The 23,412-nt window shown below is 37.3% G+C and overlaps 1 protein-coding gene across 1 annotated transcript in view; it reads right to left on the minus strand.

Moving 5' to 3' along the window:
• The window catches only part of LOC106142320 (calcitonin gene-related peptide type 1 receptor), a 62,287-nt gene extending 42,124 nt beyond the window's left edge, over window positions 1–20,163 (minus strand). The window contains exon 1 of the mRNA XM_013344041.2: window positions 19,982–20,163. The gene's annotated coding sequence lies outside the window, so the exon portion shown is untranslated. The remainder of the gene's footprint in view (window positions 1–19,981) is intronic.
• Between the last annotated feature and the right edge of the window lie 3,249 nt (window positions 20,164–23,412).

Raw genomic sequence — 23,412 nt, forward strand, 5'->3', positions numbered from 1 at the left:
GTAGACAGAACCAACAGTTTTGAAAAGACTGATTGGCCACGTTCAGCTGTTTTGTACAATGATATCCTTTAATAACCTAAAAGAAGAATCCCAAGTTCATAAGGATATCCCTTAGTCGCCTTTTACGACACCTAAAGGAAAGAGATGGAGTTGTCGTATTCATTTTTCTATTGGTGCATACTATACATTTTGATCTGTTACTTATTTAAAATATATTATTTATTAGAATATCAAAAACCATACACTTACTTTCAAAATTATTACAATCCCTACTACAGTCAACTACCTCCATATTACAAGTGTTTTTAACTTAAAAATCATGTTTTATACTATATCTTACATGAAGATCTTCAGATAACTTACAAATGCATATATTAGATAACATAAATTTAATTTATTTAAATGTAAAATGACATGGAAATGTGCCTGCGATGGCCTATTTTCTGAATAAAATATTGATTTGCATTTACTTATATATATTTCGAAATAAAAAAAGAAACATCCTACCAAGTCAAACATGTTGATCAGATGTGATCGCACCTATTAAAACTGAAACAAGTACGAAGTATCTTGACAGTACAAGCGGCCGGATCAGTGGACCTCGGCGCCCAATGAGCCGAGAAGCCCAATCTTCGGTTTACAGAAACAGGATTTTCTATTAATTCCTTTGTCGATATTGTAAAATAATAAGAAACAAATCCAATTACGCCCCGGCGCGACAACAGAGGCTGCGCCCGGAGCCAATTAAATCCCGAGTTGCCAAAAACACGATTCAAGGAAAATTTTATTTGGAAAAGGCTTTGTAGTCACTTTCTGAGGCGCCTTCGCAATACGTTCACCTTAATGTATTCAACTCTGATGCGGTGCGCGATCCACTGCGAGCAGGAATTGAACAAGCGGCGGTTTTGTTGTTTAGGTAAGGATAGCCATTTGTTACGATAGACATAGTTATATTTACGAAGTTAATATTGATAGATATTATTCCGGAAACGGAACGGAGCGTCGGATAGGAGACGACTTGATGAAAGCTCGTATCTTGATCCGATCGGGGGCGTCCTGAATGCTGAGAGTACCCTGAGCCGACGAGCTTGCATGATGGCAATATAGATAAAGCTAGAGAAGTAGGTACGGGGTGGCGGCAATTGTTAAGATATTAGTTGTGCTGACATATTAGATGCGTGCAGAGAAATCGAATTATCAGAAACCAACGGTCTATTATTAATACAGAAGTACATACGAGCACATATAGTAATATCTATGTCCCTTGCTGGTAGACAGAGCCGGCAGTCTTGAAAAACCGAAAGGCCACGTTCAGCTGTATGTTTGTATTTGTCGTAGGGTTGCTCGCAATTTAGAATAGAACCGCGCCATATCTTTCCCATGGATGTCTTTAAAGGCGACTAAGGCATAGGCTTACTACTTGGGATTCCTCTTGTCACTATTTGAATCTCAATTTCATCGTAAAGCTATAAATAATCATTGTCGAAAATTCAGAGTAATAAGTTGTCGATTTTCTAAATTAGGATTGTGACGAAGTAATTAACTCTCGAAATTCAGAACGACAGTCAATCTCGACGAAATTTCTGTACAGCGTGCCCTTCTTCTGACGTGTTCAAAAATAGGACACTGTACTTAAAATATTTATACTATTCACACAAACAAGGGTGTCGTGAACTCCGCGCACAAAGGCTATTGTGTCGCGCGACAATGTCGCGCCGCAAGCGTTCCTCGCGTTAATATCCACTTGTTTCTCATTTATTTCGGTAATTACCCATTTTACACTTACGTGCACGGAATTATGCCGAGGTGGCCGCCTCGGATGACACAAGCTGTTCAGATGCTGCGCGGCTTTTGTTGTGGGACACGTGATGAATCGTGCGTAACATACTGGTCCTAATGGTGCTTCGCTACAACTTCGAATCGTTAAGTAATATATCTCATAAATTAAATAATTTTCATTCAGTTTATTCTTTAATTTATAAGATTACTGAGATTGATTTATTATAGTCCAAATCGTTCAATCTAGAGATATTAAATTTGATTGGTTCCATGCACTAAGTATTACTAAGATAACATTTCCCTTAATTCCCACAGGAACCAAAATTAGCAGGATTTACCCTTTTTTCCAGGTGCCACAGACGAACTCAAGTAATTAAATAACAAACGAAGTAGGTAGAATGAAGTTAAATCGCGATTTTGAAATACTGGTCTAAGGCGACCGATATCTGTGTATGGTTTCAGAGCACGAAAGCAGTAAGAAATCATTTTCCTTATCGAGCAATCAGGTGATTCATGGCTACATTTCTCAAAGTGGCAGAAAATATTGCTGCCATGAGAAAATCGTAAAAATAACCCAAGCTGTCTTATCGCTTATGAACAAGACAGTTCAATTATTTTTACGCGTTGATTCGTCCCGCCGTAACCTGTGAGAGTTCCGGCGAAGAGAGCCGTTCTTTAAATAACTCTTTTGTGAAGAGGCACGGCGATACTGTGTAAACATCGTATTTAGCAGATAAGTCGGCCGGGTGCGCTGATCCGGGCAATGGCTGTGACTACTGAGATGTATTCAAAGGGTGGAAACATTTTTTGTTCTTAATTTAACGTAGAATCGCAGCCTTGTTTTTATAAGTTTATAATAACGCCTTTGCGCTAGATGTAGACTTTAAATATAAATATTGTTATAACACCGAACCATATTTTAATTTATCCATAAGCATTAGGTAGGTATACATTTGTGTTGAAAGCCAAAGTTCAGAAATCAATTATGTTGTATAATAATCGTATTACGATCATTGTCGGGCATCACGCCTCATCCCGACAATTATGATAATACGTGCTGATTGAGTGGGGATTACGTGTGTAATATCATTACGAGCACAGAGCAGGGCATACGTACTCTGCAAACAGCTACCGATTTTTTTTCTAATTTTCGTTCAACTATTATTTATAGTCTCAAAGATGGGCATTTCCTATTTTATTCTTTTGGGTGGTTCAATAAAATAAAAATGTTAATTGTTTTTTTCTATATAATTGTGTGTTAAGTTTTCTCCGCAGCAAGTAAATATTTCATTAACAGCATCACATAAAAATTATTTTATTGACTGTGTTCCGCGGCGTATGGCCCCCGAACTAGCCATCACCGATAGAAACGTCTCGCGAAAAATTAAATCATTGATGGCAATACAATGACTTCAATTCAGTACGAAGCAGTTTTACATACATACATACATACATAAAATCACGCCTCTTTCCCGGAGGGGTAGGCAGAGACTACCTCTTTCCACTTGCCACGATCTCTGCATACTTCTTTCGCTTCGTCCACATTCATAACTCTCTTCATACAAGCTCGGCGGTTTCGGGTACTTTTGACCTGACCCTTTACCAGGACGTCCTTAATTTGATCAAGATACGTTCGTCTAGGTCTTCCCACTCCGACCTTTCCCTCCACACTCTCCTTGTATATCTGCTTAGTCAACCTGCTTTCATTCATCCTCTCCACATGACCGAACCATCTTAACATACCCTTTTCTATTCCTGTAACTACATCTTCTTTCACATCACAACATTCCCTTATCACGCTGTTCCTTATCCTGTCACTCAATTTCACACCCATCATACTCCTTAACGCTCTCATTTCCACTGCATTTATTCTGCTTTCATGCTTCTTTTGCCATACCCAACTTTCACTCCCATACATTAATGTCGGGACCAACACGCCCCTGTGCACAGCCAGTCGAGCCTTTTTGGATAGTTTCTGACTGCTCATAAAGGCATGCAAAGCTCCATTCACCATGTTCCCCGCGTTCACTCTCCTTTCAATATCACTATCATACTTGCCATCTGATGTAAACTTTGATCCTAGATATACAAACTCTTTCACTTGCTCCACTTTTTCTCCTCCAATCAAAATATTACATGCTGTCATTTCTTTCTCCATTTCAAAAACCAGTGTTTTAGTTTTACTTACGTTCACTTTCATTCCTTTCTCTTTTAAAGCTTCATGCATACAGTTTACCATCTCCTGTAACTCCTCCGCTGATGACGCCAGTATAACCTGATCGTCGGCATAGAGCAGACATTTGACGAGTAACTCATTCATCCTTAATCCACTTTTAGACTCTTTCAAATCTGTCAAGCAGCTATCCATAAATAGGTTGAACAGCCACGGTGACGCAACACATCCTTGCCTAACGCCTTTCTCAATCTTAAACCACTCAGTGTGCGCTCCGTTTATCCTGACACAAGCACTCGAATCCTCATATAAGGATTTCAGTGCTCGTATTAAGAGACTGCTCACCCCATGCATAGAAAGTGCTGACCACAATTCATTCCTCTCAACTCTGTCATAGGCCTTTTCCAGATCTACGATAGTTTTACCACTTCTGTTTTTCATAGTTCATAATCTCTCTGTTTATTATTATGAGCAATTTGTTGGAATATTCTAGTCCAAGCCCGGTCTGCGCCAAATCGATCAGAAACCGGCCGGCATTAACGTGATTTATGTTTAAACACTGCGTTAACGGTGCACTGAGTAACCCGCCATTTCGCAGGAAACCGACGTTCGACATCGATTTTCTCGAAAGAAAAGAATTGGTATTTGAATTTTTAAAATATCGTTTATCGGTATAATATATGACTTATCATTATTTAAAATCTATATTTGTGGAGGATTATAATTTGTTCTTAATTAAAAAAAAAACATCATAGAACTTTCGATAGCTTAGTAAAATTATGGTAACAAAATGAAACGCATCTTATTTCGTAACATAGGAAGTTTATATTTTTATTGCGGTTCGGTAACGTTAGGTTTAAATAGAATATAAAATATGGCAAAAATGCTTTACTTAATATCCAAATGAACATAATCTTTTTCTAGACACGGGATTGAGCAAGTCTGTTCACACATTGCCTCTGCCGTAATTGCATAGTTTCCAATACAGTGTGTTTGACTTCTCTAACATATCCGAGAGGGATTACAAGTTTCCTGAAGTAAGGAAGTTGGTAACCTGGTTCACACAAATGAAACTACGACCGTTGTGCAGCCTAATTGGCTAAGCTTTACGAATCCATGTTCTTTTTTACATTATCGCCGAAAGTTAAGTTATATTTTACTTTAATTTATTGCAGTTATTTATTTATGAAATTTTAATTTATAAATCTTAATTAAGGCTGTAATTGTACTGTAGAAGGACCCAGTTACCAAAAGCTGCTCGGTGGCCGGATGGCCTCACTAACCGCGCGGACGGCGATTTTTATTTATTTTCAACCGAATTAAAAACCGGAGAAAGTGCCAGTCGACCGAATTTTTTTTGTCCTAAAATCTTCATAAATATCCAAAATACAAGCGAAATTGGTGATCAATATGTGCTTTTTCTTTCAAAACATCGTGGTTCAGAAAAAGGTTTACTTAGCCAATTGGAGCGTAACAATGTTTGCTCGGCTGCGCGGCCGCCGCGCGCCTGCTAAATATTAATATACGCGTGCTGTGGCTTAGAGGGTTATAAATTGTAGTGCTAACGCGAACCGTCGCGTGGACGTGACGAATATGATTTATTGCCCATTACCCAATATTGCTAAGCCGCATAGTAATCCATACATACATATATCTTGCCTCTTTTCCGTATGTGTAGGAAGAGACTATATCTTCCTACTTGCTACGCGCCCTGTATACTTCCTTTGTTTTTTTCATATTCATGCCTACCTAACTATATTGATGCTAGCTCATCGGATTAGTTTTCTGTTGACGTTACCGTTTGTAATCATGATAATAGTCCAAAAATTAGGTATCAGTCATAATCTCCTTTAAGTCCCGATTGCGTCTTGACTACTGTTGAGAGGGGCCCGGGGCCTGTTTCCACGATCCTGGCTAAGGTTACATATAGTCAGGCTTATAAACGGAACGATTCTCGTCTAGCATCCGCAATTTTTGTAGAGGAACCTTACCCATATGGTCATGAATATACAGCTGTCTGAATGTGTTCTCGGTTATTTATTATATTATAAGACTTCATAAGTCAGTAAAATAAGAGTCAATGGCACGTGGCCGCGGTAGAATTTGAACCTGTGCACCACGCTTTTAAGTCGTGTAAGTGTCCATAACCGTGTTACTACAGTACTCTGTAGGCGCTCTTAAGATCTCTACTATAATAAACATCGTCCGAGGCGTCGTGTGCAGCAGGCCAACTCTTGACTTTGATTCGATCTCGATATTCGATCTCGATTCGATCTCGACAAAATCTGATATTGATCACAAAACGGTACTCTTGAGCCGAATCGAATCGAAATCGAGATCGAGTTGAAATCCACCTAAAATGGCGATCCGTTAACCATTTCCGGGTGATGACGTAATCTACATCGAATGAAAGGTTCTTTATAGTGACACTACAATTTAAGATTTTAAATTTAAAATGGCTATTTATCTTTTATAAACAGACATATTTTGCAAAGTATCTGTAAATATGAGTTATTTTACATTAAATAAAGGCACAATAACTAGTGAAACTTTACTTATATTCGATCAGACAAAAGAATTTTGTTGGATTAGTTAATACCTTTGCACTATTTTTAAAAAAGAAGAACTTTGACAGTGACATTTCATTCAAAAAGGGGCGCGGGATTGTAAAAAAAATTAAGTTTTAAACTTGCAAGTGCTTCGAATGTTTGAAAAAAATGTTTAAGTGGTTTTGTGGTGCCTATTTATCAATGTTTATATTATTTATTGATATGGGTTGTAAAAGTAAGTCAAGGAGTAAGCCCCGTGCGTTAAGAGTGCAAGGTCTACATATCCCAAGTTGGAAGCTTTGGTGAATGTTTTGTAAGAAAATCCAGGAATCGCTAAAGGTCATCTGCGTTCCGTTGAAGTAAAGCGAGAATAAACGCAAATGGGAACAAATTATCATTACTCTAAACGCTATGGGAGGGATGCAAAAAGATGCCAAATATTGGTCAAAGGTAAGATGTTAAATGTATAATGTTATTATGTAGGTACACAAAAATAAGTAAATATTGGTAATAGTTTGTTTGTAAAGATAATTTTGAGGCAAGTTTCATTATTCAATCATAAATGTTTTATTAGACAGGTATGAATATGCAGGGTATTATAATACTTTTTACAAAGTATGCACATAATGTTATGGTGACTTATTGGTTTTCAGTTTTGGACTGACAAGAAATATGCCCGAAATAAAGTTGGCAGCGGAATGCAGATGCGAACTGAACCGGAGGTGGTGGACCTGCCAACTTACCTCCACTTACAAGTATAGAAGAAAGAATGGTGGCTATACTGGGTGGCAGGAGTTTAGCAGAAGAGGACTCTCAGTTTAGAGTTCCAATACCACCATAGCAGGTAATATTTTTTATTAAAGAATGAGTTAAAATAGCAATGAGGGATTGCATAAAACTTTACATTTAAAATATTTTCTTAGAGATTCACAATCCTTTGCCCCTCAGTGCTAAATTAAACAAAGTACTTATTGGTATGTGCAGGTTGAAACCAAGGAGTTGATAAATTTGTTTTTCTTTTGCTTAACTAATTCTGAATTTATTGTAATTAGGACCAACCAGTGTAACACCAACACTACTAGGACAACAGGAAGATGCTATCATCTTGCCTTTACCGGGAAGTCCAGACCACTCTCCACTTTAGCCTCTACGCATTCTAGTAAATTTGTCTCTCTATTATTTGCAATGCAATACAAACATTGCATTTCTTCCCCTTTTTCATATAGAATAAATAAGTTATGAAATAATTATCCAAAGTTTTAATTTAGTTAATAAATAAAGTTTACCAATATTATGTTTTAAAATTACAGCGCCAAGAAGCCATTGAATTCGAGCCAGGTTGAGTCGTTGAGCTGCCAGAACAACAATAGACAAGGGAGTGCGATCTCAACTTCAAATGAAAGAGATAGCCTTGTTTCTGTTGAGGAGAAGCGGATGGAGGCAGAGCTTATTCATGAGCATTGCAAGAGAATATGGATGGACTTGTTGCAGCTTGCAATAATATAGCTGAAGCAATATCTTTATTTGGAAAAAGACTGGTCAATGATGTAGAAACTTTTATGTAATCACATTAAAGTGTCTACAACAAGACAAAATACTTTTTGGATTTATGGATATGGATAGTATTGTTGATTATTAGTTGTTTTTCTTTCTTGTTCCAATAATTGTTAGAACTAGTAGATTACATTAGTATTATTTGACAAATAGATACTAAACCAATATGAACAGAAGTATTTTGTTATGTGTACCATATTTTTAAGTCCTACAATGAAGTTACATAACTATTTCAGCTTTAAATTAATAATAAAGAGTAGTAATATATGTATAAAATAAAACAATATTAATATGATATCTCTGTTCATTAATTTTTGTCTCCTTGTCCACAACATATTCACTATGCGTTGCTGGGCTTCAACTCCTGGCATGACATGGCAGTACCATGGGATCTTCCTATGATACGTTGAAAACTGCCTGTTGCATAAAAAGAGAGCAATATCTATAACAAGTTTTTTTTTGTAGATTACATGTAAACACATATGGCACAAATTTAAATAAATAGAACTCGGAAACTAGCCTTTATTTTAATGGGAATATCACTTCTGCGAGAAGGTATAGGGAGAGCATCTCCACAAGCTCCAAAAAAATTTCTTTTGTTATGCGGTAGTTTGCTACGAATTCCTCATCACCAATTTCTATACCTGCTGCACAATTACGAGCTATTTGCCTTTTTCGGCGTGCGTCAACCCTCTCGGCTTGATGCAATAAATTTAATTGTGCTGCAAATCGAGCCATCCCGCTATCAATCCACAAACACTTTTATATAGATAAAAAATTCAAATATTTCGAGCACTTTCACTCTCGCAGAAACATTGTATCTCCTTATCATTAAAGAAACTTACATATTTTCTATTATTACATTTTTTATAACACTTTTGATTTCAAAAAGGTAGCGTCCTGTGAATCGAGTGCTTTGACGTATGTTTTCGATTTCAACGTGATCTTAACTCGATCTCGATAGTGTCGAGAGTAAGGACAAAACGGCGGTTTTCGATTTCAAGTAGTTCACTTGATTTCACTTTTCGACCACAACTCGATTGGCGCTTCAGTCGTTTTCAAGAGTACCAAATTACTGATTCTCGAGGTCGTCTCGATTTTGATCGTATCTCGATCGCGTCAAGAGTAACCCTGCAGGTCGCCAGCGCTCGCGCCGCGTGTGCCGTAATGGTGCGGAAGCGATCACACAATCACAGACGTGGGCGAGTCGCGTCTTATCGCCGCCTCGGCTGTGCCCGATACGCTTGTAATGCGAGAATTACTTCGATAATAGCATGGAGTTACCTGGTATCGTAAAACCGACTATTATATGCAAAAGTGAGGCTTTTGTCTGAATGTTCTGTTATGGTATTGATATTCAGAAAGTACCTTAACCTCGGTATTTTACCAACTTCCCAATTTGACATGGACATGGATATACAAAGACATGATCTACTGTCCCGTAGGATAAATGATAAATGGGTAGGATTATTGATTAATCGCGGGAAAAACCGTAGTGTACGTTGATTTTTTATTAATTATCCCACAAGTTCCAAACTTAACAGCTCTAATTGAAGTATTAGACACGCATAATAAAATCGCTTTTCATGTGATATCGTTATCGCTGTAGGTACTACATCATTTTTCGGGTGTAAGTCAAATATCTCGACAGGAATAAGTGGCTAATCTTCTCCCTGAAACTCTCATACTAAACTCGAGCTCGCGTCGCTCCGGGTCACCAATTTCATAAAACCATTTCTGTCAAGCTCGACAGAGTAACGAACGCAGATCAAATCAGATCAGCGATGAACTTTATCGCCGTATTTTCGCCTGAAATGTTAATAAAAGTTAAGAGCAATATTGAGTTTGACAATAAAGGAAATTGAACCGTCGCAGATTGTTTCATGTGCGTTGTTTGCGAGGCGGTGCTGCGTTTACGAGGATAGTTTACGACGCGTCGCGTGTAGCGTTCGCGGGGAGAGGAAAATGTGTTGCCAAAAATCATATCATTCGATTCGAAGAGCGGACTGTCCTTCCAAATCAAATAATCGGCTTATTTTTTAGGGAAAAATATAAAAGTATTGCTTTTTTCCTTATTCACTAATAATTTATAGTGGGAACATCAAAAATTGATACGTTAATGTACTCGTATTTGTGCTGTATTAAGAAGATTAATACATATGTACGTAATTTTAAGCCACGACTTTTTACCCGTTTTTATGTATTTTCACTTTTGTACATTTATGAATAAATTTGAGTAATTATTCATCTAAACTGACTAGTAATTTTTGAATTGCGTCACAAATAAATATGCAAATCTTTGTTTTATCGTTATTAATGTATGGATTTGGTGCAAAGGTTGAACGGAACTGATTTAGGTCCCACAACCGCAAAGGACACGCTCGCTGGAGCCCGCAGAACAAACAGCGCGCGCCCTCGTCCAATCTTCACAACCAATAGTCGCGCCGCTACATTTTTATTCTTTAAAACAATTTTCCTTGTGAAATTTTCACAGTATTTTCGCCTGAGCGTAATTTTGGTGAAAGCACCTATAAAACAATAATTCAATTAATGGAATTAAAAAGAAATTAAAAAGCGCTTTCGCTGCCGTCATGCGGAAGGCCATACCATATTTTGCGAACTTTGTGAAGTGATTAAATGGAGACCAGCGGAGTGAGACCACTCCCCCCCCGCACCCCACTCTCCTCCGGTCCCGGATTAATTTAATGAACCTTTTTTGCCACCATTTGTTCGTAGCGTGCGTTGAATTGGTCCCATTAATTCTGCCACAACCCAGCGGAGACCCGCTGAGGAGTGATGTGTTAATCGTAGCAATTCTCAATAAATAACCGTCTCGATAGATTCTGAATCTTAATGATAACTAAGCTTGACTCATAGAATGAAACTAAACAATGAACACAATTTATTGTTTTTTTATTGATATCCCATCCCTTTATTGACAGCGGGCATATTAATGTCGTGTGTCAATCAGATAATTGGATTATTTATTTTATATATGACTCGTATTAAATTTTATACAAGAGTATACTTGCAGCCCCACTCGCGTATACACAAAATTCTGTTAATTGACGTTCTCACAGGAATTTCATGCCACGCATACAAGCCAAATTTCAAATCTCTAGAACAAGCGGTTTGGATTAAGTTTTATAGAGAGATAGATAGACTCTTTATTGCACCATAAGGGAAAAAAAAACAAAAAAAAAACACAGATAATGAGGTACAAAGGCGGACTTATCGCTAAAGCAATCTCTTCCAGTCAACCTTATGGTGGGAGGAAATTAAATCATCTATTGTATATTCAAATTTAGTTCAATAACTAGTAAATACCTAATATTTAGTTCAGGGAGTCACTCGAAAAAAAAAGCGAGAAATTCATAATCACTGTAATGTGTCATTATATGTATTGAACAAATAATGAAACAGTAAAAATGTCTGTACATTGAGTATATTTTCAAAAAAGGAATTTTTAACGTTGATGAAGTAGTTACCGAGCATGAACTTGAAAGAAAATGTCTATCTGTTTGAACGGAACGTATTTGAATGAATTGAAATGAAAATTTGTATAGCCCCTATTCCTGGCCAACATATAGGATATAATTTATTTTGGAATCTGGAATAGGAAATGTCGAAATGACAGCTACTCTGTTATATGTACGGAAATTTGAGTAAATTTAATAACCTTAACCTTCGTATTTCCAATAACACGTAAACGGAGTTGCGGGCTATAACTGCTCTATAATAAGTCAAACACATACACTGCACGTTAAACGAACGCTAACTGGATGAATACGTATATATCAGTTGTGATAGATGAATTGACATAAAAAGTGTTTAGCATCCTAAATATTGATAAAAATTATTATAACACGCACGTAAATTGAAAATGATTTGGTAGTAATAAGCAACAGTAAATGTATCTATTAACAAGTTTGTTGTTGCGAGTTAGTGTTGGATCATGCAAATCGTAAAAGAAATGGAGCAAGTAGGTCGCCTTGTTAGAAACCTATGCCTCTCGATAGTCTAGACCTGATGGGTAATATTGCTATAGTTTTCTAAATCAAAGGGATCAAAATGTCTAGAACAAGTGAGAGTAATGAAATTTATTTTTAATATTATATGTTTTAATAATCCAGGATATCTGATACTGCCGAGCTCGCATGAAGAGATGAACATGAAGTGGAATGATTCTCTGCTCACCCCTTCCGGGAAAAAATCGAGATTTTATGTACGTAAATGAAAATACACGTGTACACATCTCCTATTCACTCTTACAGCCTTTGTCATATAATACCCTCAAAACAATACAATGTAGGTTCAAGGAATTGTAGATGGTTTTGTTGAGAATTTCTTACTGAAACACAATCGCGATGTCTGCATTTGCGTCGAACTACTGCTGAGATTATCGTAATATCCTACTAATATTATAAATGCGAAAGTTTGTGAGTATATCAGGATGTCGGTATGGATGTTTGTTACTCTTTCATGGAAAAAATACTGAACAGATTACGATGAAATTTGATATATAGGTAGCTGAAGACCCAGAATAACATATAGACTACTTTTTATCCCGGAGTTCCCGCGGGATTGATAGGGTTTCCATGCAGACGAAGTCGCGGGCGGGCTTAGTTTTAACATACAGTTATCCACATGTAGTAATAACTTTGGTTAACAGTCCGGCCATGTATCAACGATTATTTTCTAAATAACATAAAAATTCTAAATATTATAACCATAGACTTTAAGGCCGTAAACGGTAGTGACTAATTGTAATCTCTCCCTTTATTTTATAGACAAACCACAAACTTCAAGGGAATAAACAAGAAACTTTTTAAAGGTCAAATAGAAGATTGTAAAATGCCGCTTTTTAAAAAACAAGATGACAGACTAGTTCAATTTGTTTAACTCATCGTACCTTTTGGTAAGTACGGTCGCGTTCATAATTGCAGTCATAGTTGGCAAAACTTTATAGCTTGCACTCACCGCTATCACTCACACATTCACACAAATAACACAATAAACAACAAGTGGTAAAGCGTTGGGTAACGCGCCATCAAGAAGAGGGTAGTGTAAATAAAAGTCGCCGCGCAGCGGCCGTCGTCCGCTAATCAACACAGCGACACGCCACACAGCGGAGATCCATGGTGGATCAGTACGAAAATAATGGCTTCATACCGACCAGAACATTTGCGGAACAGTTCGACACATCAGTGGTTACTGTTCGTCGAGTTTGCACCGTGAGGGACTACACCACAGACAGCCAGCAAGAAAGCCGTATTTATCCGAAATAAATAAGCAAAAACATTTAGAATTTGCTCGGCAGTATTTGGATTTTACTGGAAAAAAGCAATATTTACGGACGAAAAGTTCGTTTACGTCATCGCAACACGGTAGGCTTCATTTATGGCGAAGAAATGCAACTCGGTATTAAGAAAAAAATATTGGGCCAAAGATGGAGTCTGGACGCATATCTATAAATATGTGGGGCTGGATGAGTGCTGCTGGACCTGGGGAACAGGTGTGGATAGCAGGACGCGCTACAGCTGCTCATTATGTGCAAGTGCTGCAAGAAACCATGTTACCAACTGTGCGGTGAATTTATCCGATTGATGATATGCCAACAATATCATTTGTGCAAGACAACTGCCCTGTGCATCGAGTCCATATAGTGCGTGAAAGGTTCTGCCAGTTTATATTAAAACTACTAATTACTTAGATAGTGTTTTAAGGACAGCTTCAATATCTTTTCTTTATGAAAACGAATAATTAAGCTGTAACCTTAATAACAGGAGATAAGTAGATGATACAATTAGTGTAATATGCTGTATGTATAGCTTTATATAATCATCAATATGTAAACAAAACTATAGGTAAACTGTTTCAATAAAATTTACTAATTTTAATTGAATGTTTTATTTTGCTCCCTCTTGTTTAATATTTTTTGCTGACTTCCGTGTTTGAAGACACGGGTATTGTAATTCTTAGATATCAGTTAGCTAGTTAGTCAGTCAGTTACTTAGTTCAAATGGCACCTTGAAACATTAAAAATTGTCAGTAACACTAATTATTTTTTTTTTAAAAGACAAAAAAAAATCCTTGAATTACTTCGGAATCCAAGTAACGCTAGTAACTAGAACAAGCGAGTGTGAGCAAGCGAGATTATCTAATATATCTTAGATCTCACTTGCTCACACGAAGTAATAAAATTGCTACCCAATAACTTTCAAAGCAACCACTACCTATGTTAGGGTCGTGTGCAGACAAACTTTCAACCTTATTGAAATGATATAAGTCTGGCAGTCGCAGGCTTCCCCCTCTATAGGCAAATCTTATGCAAATGATGAGAGACGACGATATCTCGATCGACAATTATCGGGCCCAGTTCGGCCATCGTTGATTACCGTCTCTTTCTGTTTTGTTATGTTATATGTCATAGAATAATAAACTGTTTTACTTAGTAATCATTGGTATTAAAGACCGTATTCATTTGATGGAATATTTATTCTTTTTAAATATGCATGTGTGTGTGGATCTAGTGGAACCACAGTGCACGCTATTTTAACCCGTAAGAATTTTAAAACTATGACTGCAGATATGAACGCGATCGTACAGTCGCCATCGCGACAAACGGAAACATGTAGTATTTGCCTACCCCTCCGGGGAAGAGGCATGATAAAATTAAAAAAAAAATCAGAAATTCAAAATTTTTATTTATTATTATAGGATACTTCATATCATGTATGATTCGTTGATAAGGCCGGTGCAGTATGAAGGTTAGTTACAACTAACCTTAATCCCTTAAAATTCCGTTCAAATACATTTCAGTTATTTAATAGTCTCTTGCTACCCTAATGGATCATGAAACAGACATGATGGTTGTATCTATATAATATGAACCTGAGGCAGCAAATTAACTTCAACTATTTGAAGTGCTTTTTTATAAAAAAATATTTACATCACGTCTTTATCTTTATACGGGATAGATAGAGCCAACAGTCTTGAAAAAAAGTACCGAAAATAGCGACTGTTTTATTGTATACTAATACTATAATATAGTATGCTACATTAATTTCAGTTCAAAAAGGTTTTTATGTGATTTCTTTTAATACAGTTACTCGTATTGTTCAGGTTCTTTGATCATTTCCAGTAACTATTTAGTTACTTACTGAAGTTACGGGACTGGAAAGATTTTCAGTTGCGTAGTAAAAATATGATTCCCGAAAATGGAAAGGGATCTTTGAATTCTTTTCTTTAGTTCAATAATTTTATATACATCTGTAATTAATTAATTGCGTCTTCTTTTTAAGTGAGGAAACCAGCACTTTCGGGCAACTGGTGACCATGATCTAACAAGTGTGAGGGTTCCCCGCCAAGGCTCGTGATAAAGCCTGACTTATCAATTCAGGATCGAGTCACAGGCGCCCCTCGGACACCGCCTCAGAGAGGTGAGGATGTCTCCACTAACGTCCGCCAGCATTTTGTTCAATTATTAACACGAATTCCGCAATATTAGCTTTGCAGTATTTAAATATATTCATTCAAACATAAAGCCAAACAGCTCAACGTGGCCTACCAGTCTCTTCAAGACTTTTCGCTCTGTCTTCCCCGAAATGGATATAGACGTAACTATAAGGATTAATGAATGAAGTACATTAATTATGTGTTGTGTTAGTAGTAATTGCTTATGTGTACTTTATAAATTAATACTTTATTTAATCAAAACTCAAATCAATATTCTAGATCCAAAGTGGCTGGTAATCACGTGGAAGGAATACAATCGCGAGTTCTCTTCGCATAATTAATAGGAGTGGCTGCCATCCATTAGTTGACAATCAGCTGAGTGCTCGGCGAACGGAAAAGATAGTTGTCGAGAGGCTATGTAGCAGTCGACCTTGCACGTCTTTGTGGAGAGCTTCTCCAGTGGCCTCAGTACTTAAAGCGGTATCAGGTTATACTATCCAAAGGAAGTGTTCGGAAGTTGGTAGGGCAATATAAAATATATACATACATAAAATCACGCCTCTTTCCCGGAGGGGTAGGCAGAGACTACCTCTTTCCACTTGCCACGCTCTCTGCATATTTCAAATAAAATATATATATTTCAATAAGTTAAGAAAGCTAGACCGATCTTGATGAAATTTTGCACGGCCATGCTAAATTTACTATTAAGACGTAGTTATTCAAGAACAAATTTTAGTCCGAGCTGGTTCATTTTGCATACCATAGAAATCGAAAAGATTATAATCTAGACGAACGTATCTTGATCAAATTAAGGACGTCCTGGTAAAGGGTCAGGTCAAAAGTACCCGAAACCGCCGAGCTTGTATGAAGAGAGTTATGAATGTGGATGAAGCGAAGGAAATATGCAGAGATCGTGGCAAGTGGAAAGAGGTAGTCTCTGCCTACCCCTCCGGGAAAGAGGCGTGATGTTATGTATGTATGTATAATGCGGTTGTTGCAGGAATTTAACTAGGTATTTTTTATTTTACTCTTATACTATTTTATTACCTTGACATGATAAATATTCAACATGTTATACATGTCGAGGATTACAGAAAGCGGTCTAGAAGGCGGAAGCTGTAAGGAAGCTGCAAAACGAGGCAATGAGCGGGGCCGGCGGAGCGGGCCGCGCGGGACCGGTCGCTATCATTTCCACGCTGAAACCTCACTAGCATGTGTTTTGCGTAACGCTACCAAGTAATTAAAATTTGTATTTCTGTAAGGATCGAAGCGAATCCATAGTTTTTGCCAACGCCAATGGGTGACCGGCGTGATGGTAGGTATGTGATTCCTCAAGTGAGGCACAGCTAAGCTATGTCTTGAATTGTAGAGTTGAATTTAATCTATACGTTTAGAATGGACTTGAAAAACGAACCCTAGTAAGAAACTCTTCATAGCATAGTCTAAATTAAATATCAAAAGTACCTAACACACTGAACGGATGGTATGTGCCACACGGGAATAAACTCAATAAGTTAACGTAGAAATTACACGATTTTCTTCCTTAAGTGTTGGAATTTTCTATCGAATTTTGTTGAGTTGAGAGACCCGAGTGATTTAACGAGAGAATCGACAAAGCCCGAGGCTCCCGCGGATCATTCCCGGGAATGGATCGGGAGAATCGGGACTGACGCTATCTGAGATTGAAATCGTGGGAGAGGATCTCTCGTCCATATTGTCTGATAGCTCTATTACGTTTCTGCTAGATGACGGGACTTTATTCATACGAAAAAAGTTTCTAATATTTTTAGTAATGATTAAACTCGAAGTCAAATTTTAATGAAATTTGCTATCGCTATACATAACATCTTCCGGAATAATTTCTTCCACTGGCAACAGTTCCGGTGTCATCGTCACCACTCTGGAGAGGTATCCGAAGTACGCCCTTGACCATTTAGTCACTACCTACATCTTCAAGAGAGAGGCATGATTTTATGCATATAAGAATAAGCAAAATTTCTATGGTCGGCGCCGGTTTGCTTTGCAGAATGCAAATGTTGATTACAATTGCATGAATGCTTTTAAATAGAAGACACTCGTAATGTAAAAAGGTCTTTACTACTTCAATGCGCCAATTTTCCAGCGAAGCTTTCGTAAATAATGTTAAGGAAACATTTACAAGTAATCTTATAATCTTCAAAGTCATATCCGCGTGTTTCAAGAGCGTCTCCCACGCGGCTATCAAGAGTATCACACAATATTAAGGATGGGATTGACATTCGTTTCGGAGATCTCGAATCAAAGACACACACGGCATAAAGACAAGAAAGTTTAAATTCTTAAAGCTTCTCAGGTATTCAAAGGTGGAAGTTTTGGGCGAAAGTCGGAGGTGGAGCGTCTAAATGAAATTTCTTTCGCAATGAAAAAACTTCACATAGCGTTCATCTGCATTTATTAACTTTTAATATAATCTTCTTCATGTTTTTAAAGTAATGTTAGTATCACAAAAGGAATTAATTTACCCGCGTTACATTAGTAAATTTGCCTATCTTTCAGAAAAAGCCAATTTTTTTAAAATAAGTCTAATATCCAGAACACACGCAGAATGAACTGACCTTTTTATTCAAGAAAGTTTATTGGTTGTAAAATAAGTTCAGAACGCCGAACAAAATGGTCCATGCGGAACATAATCTACGGCTCAGTTGTGTACGTCCTGTTCGTCAACCATTTTGTGTAAGATAAGAAAATCAACTAGAAGAAAGAAGAAATCCTGTTTTTCCTTTTTCTCACAATTAAAAGTTTAGATTTTGAAGACAGCATGACAATTGCTGTAACATTATTTAATAACCAAATCCATTTTGGAATTTTTTAATACCTACTTGTATTTTACTTTCATTTTTCTTCTACACATGCCCCTTGGCGCTTCCAAGGGGCATGTTGTAGATTATTAATTAGACTTAAGTTATGATGACGTCAATAAGCGATCCCTCGTATCCAATTTTGAAAAAGAATTAATTTTTATTTAGACATCACATAAGAAATGAGACTCTGTTCAATCCTTGAAAAGCTGAATATATTTTTCTGTTTTTGTAAAATGCACTTTAAGAAGTGTCTCAAATGAGCACAATTAGGACAATTCCCGTCTTCACGAAGGTAATGAGAGCAGAAAAGGTTTCGCGGAAGAAACGTTTTCAGGCAATTTGGAGAATTCAAGTGCCACTTAGAGAGGTCGCTTATTTTTGCTCACTCTGTTTTTGGTTGTTGGGTTTAGTTTCAAACCAACTGCAAGAAGGAGGTTCTGTAAGAGGTCCGACTATGTGATTGTATGCAGAAACTACTGATAAAGATAATGCGGTTTTCATTATTGAATTGCTCATTATTTTAGATAGGTTAAAATATTGTAAGATAATGAAGAATCCATGCGATACGATGGGCTCGCTAGCAGCACGTCTCAAATATCTAGTTTCCATCATTATACTATCCAGCTGGACGTGACCTTTATTTATTAGACTCCGTTGCTCCCGTAAGGGATAAAGACGTCATAATTATATGGTATGCATAAAATGTAGGTACGTACAAACTCATTACTTTTGAATGGAAAATCGAAGTCCCACAAATGGTGGGTGCTGTAACAGCTCACATTCGAGGGGAAGCAAAATCGTATCGGATCTTTGAAGTCACCCTTATTTAATTAACTTCCTGAAAATTCCAGTAGCAATTAGCTGAAATATTGTATTGTTTCAAAATTAGACATTACCTACGCACCTTAGATTTTTTACAAATTCAGATGTAGGTAACTTTCTGTATAAAGCATTGAGCATAGAGTTTTATAAATATGATGAGGTCGTGAGTACGGCATCAGGTTAGGTCAAGATGAAAACTATCATTACTGGACTAACCTAGGTTTTTGATTTCATATCTATGATATATTTTATAATGCCGTGTGGCTCTCAGCACTTTAAAAGTGGACATCTCACTTACTTATCCGTGAATGTGGTAAGAGGCGATAACTTCATGTTTTAAAAAATGATACGGTCGAATTAAGAACCTCCTCCTTTTTTGAAGTCGGTGAAAAACATAAAAATCAGTAGCGAAGAAAAATTTAAATGTGTGCCAGCCGGTGTGTGCTTTATTACGGGCCGAGTATAAAAGTCAATCAAGAAAAAGCTTAAATCTTACGATTTTTAAACTTAAAAAATCATTCGTATTAACTAGTCATTTTATTTCCAAAGTTTATGGCGTTGAATGGTAAAATAACGTTGAAAAAATATGTCCAATTGGATATATCAACTATAGTTATAGAAGCAACAAGTAGAAATTATTTATTCGCAATATTCAGATCACTTAATATACAGGTATGACATGAAATTAATCTCCATATCCCGGATACAGAAGCCATAAAAACCATAAAACAACATCAAAACTGTTGCGGAATGTTGGCCGTCGGGCGTTCGCGCGCAGCAACAGGTGGTCAAACTGGGTGACTTACTGTTATCAGGTGATGTGCGTCTGCCACTGTTAAGTTCCTTCACTTTTGATAGTTTTGACGACGAATGTAAGTCACTGGTGTGAATATAGTTGTATAGTAGGTAGGTCGGCGAGCGCGGGCGTCGCGGGCCGGCGTCGGGGAGCGACTGCCGACGCCGCGCCGCTCGCCGCGGTCGCTCGTGTACTCCGCCGCCGCCTCTCACTGTTTCTTATTGAAATCCGACTAAGAAGTAAGAAGAAGTTAAGAGGACCTTTGTGGCTAGATGTGCCTTCGATTAGAAGATTGTTAAGTTATTGATTTGATGAAGTGAACCTAACTGAATTGCTTTGTAAGAAGCGCCGTTGTTCAAGTTTATCTAGCGCGCTGACGATTTTTGTGTTTATTATTCTTCTACTTACACACCGTATTACGTCTTTATCCCTTACGAGGTAAACAGACCCAACAGTCCAAAACTCGAAGGCCAGGTTTAGCTAGATGAATTAGAATTCCAACATAATAACATCTAGCTCAATCCAATAGATAGGCATATGCGTGGAAATAGGCAGGTATATGTACTCTAGTACATACAAAAAATATTGCCATAATAAAAATATGCCTCAATCAAAAAGACATAATTATGTCGACATTCAATCCTCAAATTCTCCATGTACGTTTATTCATATTGTAAACGTTTAATTTTAATAAGTATTTAAATTATATTAATCAGCCCAATTCTACTCTGCTAAAACTATACTGTGTGTAGTAAGTTCCTTGTGTTTTGTCACACATCTGAAGATGTGAACTCTCCACACGCCTCACGCGAGACTCTCCTATAACAATATTGGCCTCGCTCTCACCGCCATAAGTACTCTGAAATACAGCTTTCTCTCACACTTATATTGAAAGGCGTATTTACGTTACAGCGAACTAATTATTTTGTGAAATAACGTCGCCGTGTTATGGTTCCCGGCGCGGTGAACAGCGAGTGAAACTAATTAATGTTTGTTCCTCTCGCTGTACCGAGTGTCACGTGTAATTGTAATCATGTAAGAATTACTATTCAAGACTTCGTGTAAAATTTCAGGTTCTCTCTTCAGCTGAGGAATTTGTAAGACTCACTCGACTTGTTTATCTAAACTTTATCATGATCCAGTCAAACGTGGTCTTTGAGTCTCGGAAACTATTGTCACTTACACTCATTGCCATCGCTTAAGCTATCATGAACCTTTTCTTGACTTCCTATTGGTCATTTCTCCTCTAAGAAATTTACATTTTAGTCACAAAGAAAAAAGACTACGGTATCAAAATACATCATTGAAACCGGCATACAAATTTACGTAAATAATAAATCTATAACTATCTGATTCTAGTCAAGCCTTTCTCATGATTAGCTCTTAACACTCTGTACAAGAAGTCCAAAGCTTTACAAACTGAATATAAAGTAATTTTATGAATAAATAGTCGAGTATAGCAATTGAGAACATGACATTGGTGTCGCGATTCCCCGGGACCCTGTATAATCCGGTATTAACGAAGTCTGCTGAACGGAGCCGCTTTGCGACAAACAGACAGACACTCAATACGAGCCCTAATCCGATTACGTGCGACAGCACCGACCGATCTAAAGTTATTTTTATTGGTAAGGCGATAGAAATTATATTTCTTATTTGGTAAATGAAATAAAAATGAACATCTACACTTAATGGAAGAAACAAACATACTGTGACAACTCCACGTTAAGCAGTTATTTTGATTGGTTAGTTTATATAATGAAACATTGATTTTACATACATGCACATAATCATGTCCTTATCCCTAAGGGTGTAAAAAGAGTGAATAGTTTCAAGACTCGGGCAACATGTATGACGGCTTTATGATGACATTTAAGACTAAGATTATTATAGAAATTTATTAGGTGAACGCGCTTCAGACCAATTTTTCCCTAATACAATAGGACCACTTCATTTCTTCCCAAAGGATGTTGAAAAAGCGACTAAGGGAGAGGCGATGAGACAGCAGCTTGTCACTATTTGAATCTCAATTCTATCATTATATAGTGTATGTTTGAATCATAGCACGCCACTTACACACCTTTATAGGCGTACCCTAGATAGTCAAACTTGATTTATTTTAGTCTCCATAGTTCATTCTATGTACATGCAATGCATAATTTCTTCTAATAGAATATCCAGCCTCACGGGAGAGCCCTCGTCAATGATAGTCCAAAATAGTTGGCCAGGGGCGGCGGATCTCCAAGCGATGAATAAAGTATTAGCCCATTTGGTCAGATTACAGTCTGAGCTCTTAATTGAATTCTCTTGAATTTTTAATCGACTTCAGAAAACTTAGCTAAACATTTAAAGAAGGAGCCGTTATTTTCAAACTCGTGCATTAAAGAGTTAATAACAAACAACCAAACTTTAAATTTGGCATGAAGTCTTTATGTGATCAAGGAGAACGTTAAGGGTTTACCGCGGTAACAGCAATTAACAGGATTTATTATTTCACGCGGATGGAGTTGCGGGCGTGGATGATGGATTTTGTAGAAAATTGGTGAGTTGTTTAAACAGTTGGCGAAATGATTGGAAAGAAATCGTTACAATTCTTCTGGCATTAGTCCCGGTCGCGTCCCTAGAAGGATCCGGGATCCACCTTTGACCTTAATCAAAACGTAGGAAGGCCAGGTAATTACTCTATACGAGTATATTGGTCTTTGATTCGAAATAGCAAGGTTGAATAGTAATAAACCCTGGGGATTCAGGTTAGTAACAATTTGTAGCAAATTCACGGCGTGGGAACGATACCTAAGTAAAGTATTTTATTTGTTCTGAAAATTAATAGAAATCGTTGTTCGGAACTACAAAGGAATCTTTGCAAAATCGCTGGTCGGATACAGGCACATTTTACTTACACAATTTTTTTTGTTATCCTTCCGTTATTTTTTGTTTTAAGTCCAAAATATCGCTCTGTATCAAATAGTTAAATAGTTTTCACTGATATACATATGTATGTATATGTATTGAATATTATAATCCATGCCAGACAAAGTCTATTGAAAATAGGAAAAGAAATCGACATAATTTATGATAATGAATTCTGGAAGAATAGATATAGAGACTACATCTTCACATTTGCATCGATCACAGCATACTTCATTTACGGCTTCAGAGTATACAACTCTTGCTAAAACCGTTTCGCATCAACTTCAGAAAAGTCTAGTCCAAAGGACGCCTGAGACTAAATCCTAGATGCAACATCGTCTGCGACCGCTGCATTCAGTGTGCGGAATAAAGGGCTGGTATCGACCGCCTGGAGCCGGGATTCAATTAGGATTAGCGTGGTGGGAAGTTAATTACTGCTCGGATTACCTCCATGTGGCCGCTAAGTCGAAGTTCTGATTGTGATGCGGTGGACAAGGTGGAAGCTTGCGGCCGGCGCTGGGAGGATTGTAT

Source organism: Amyelois transitella, chromosome 13 (genome assembly GCF_032362555.1).
Source record: "Amyelois transitella isolate CPQ chromosome 13, ilAmyTran1.1, whole genome shotgun sequence".
Classification (NCBI taxonomy): domain Eukaryota; kingdom Metazoa; phylum Arthropoda; class Insecta; order Lepidoptera; family Pyralidae; genus Amyelois; species Amyelois transitella.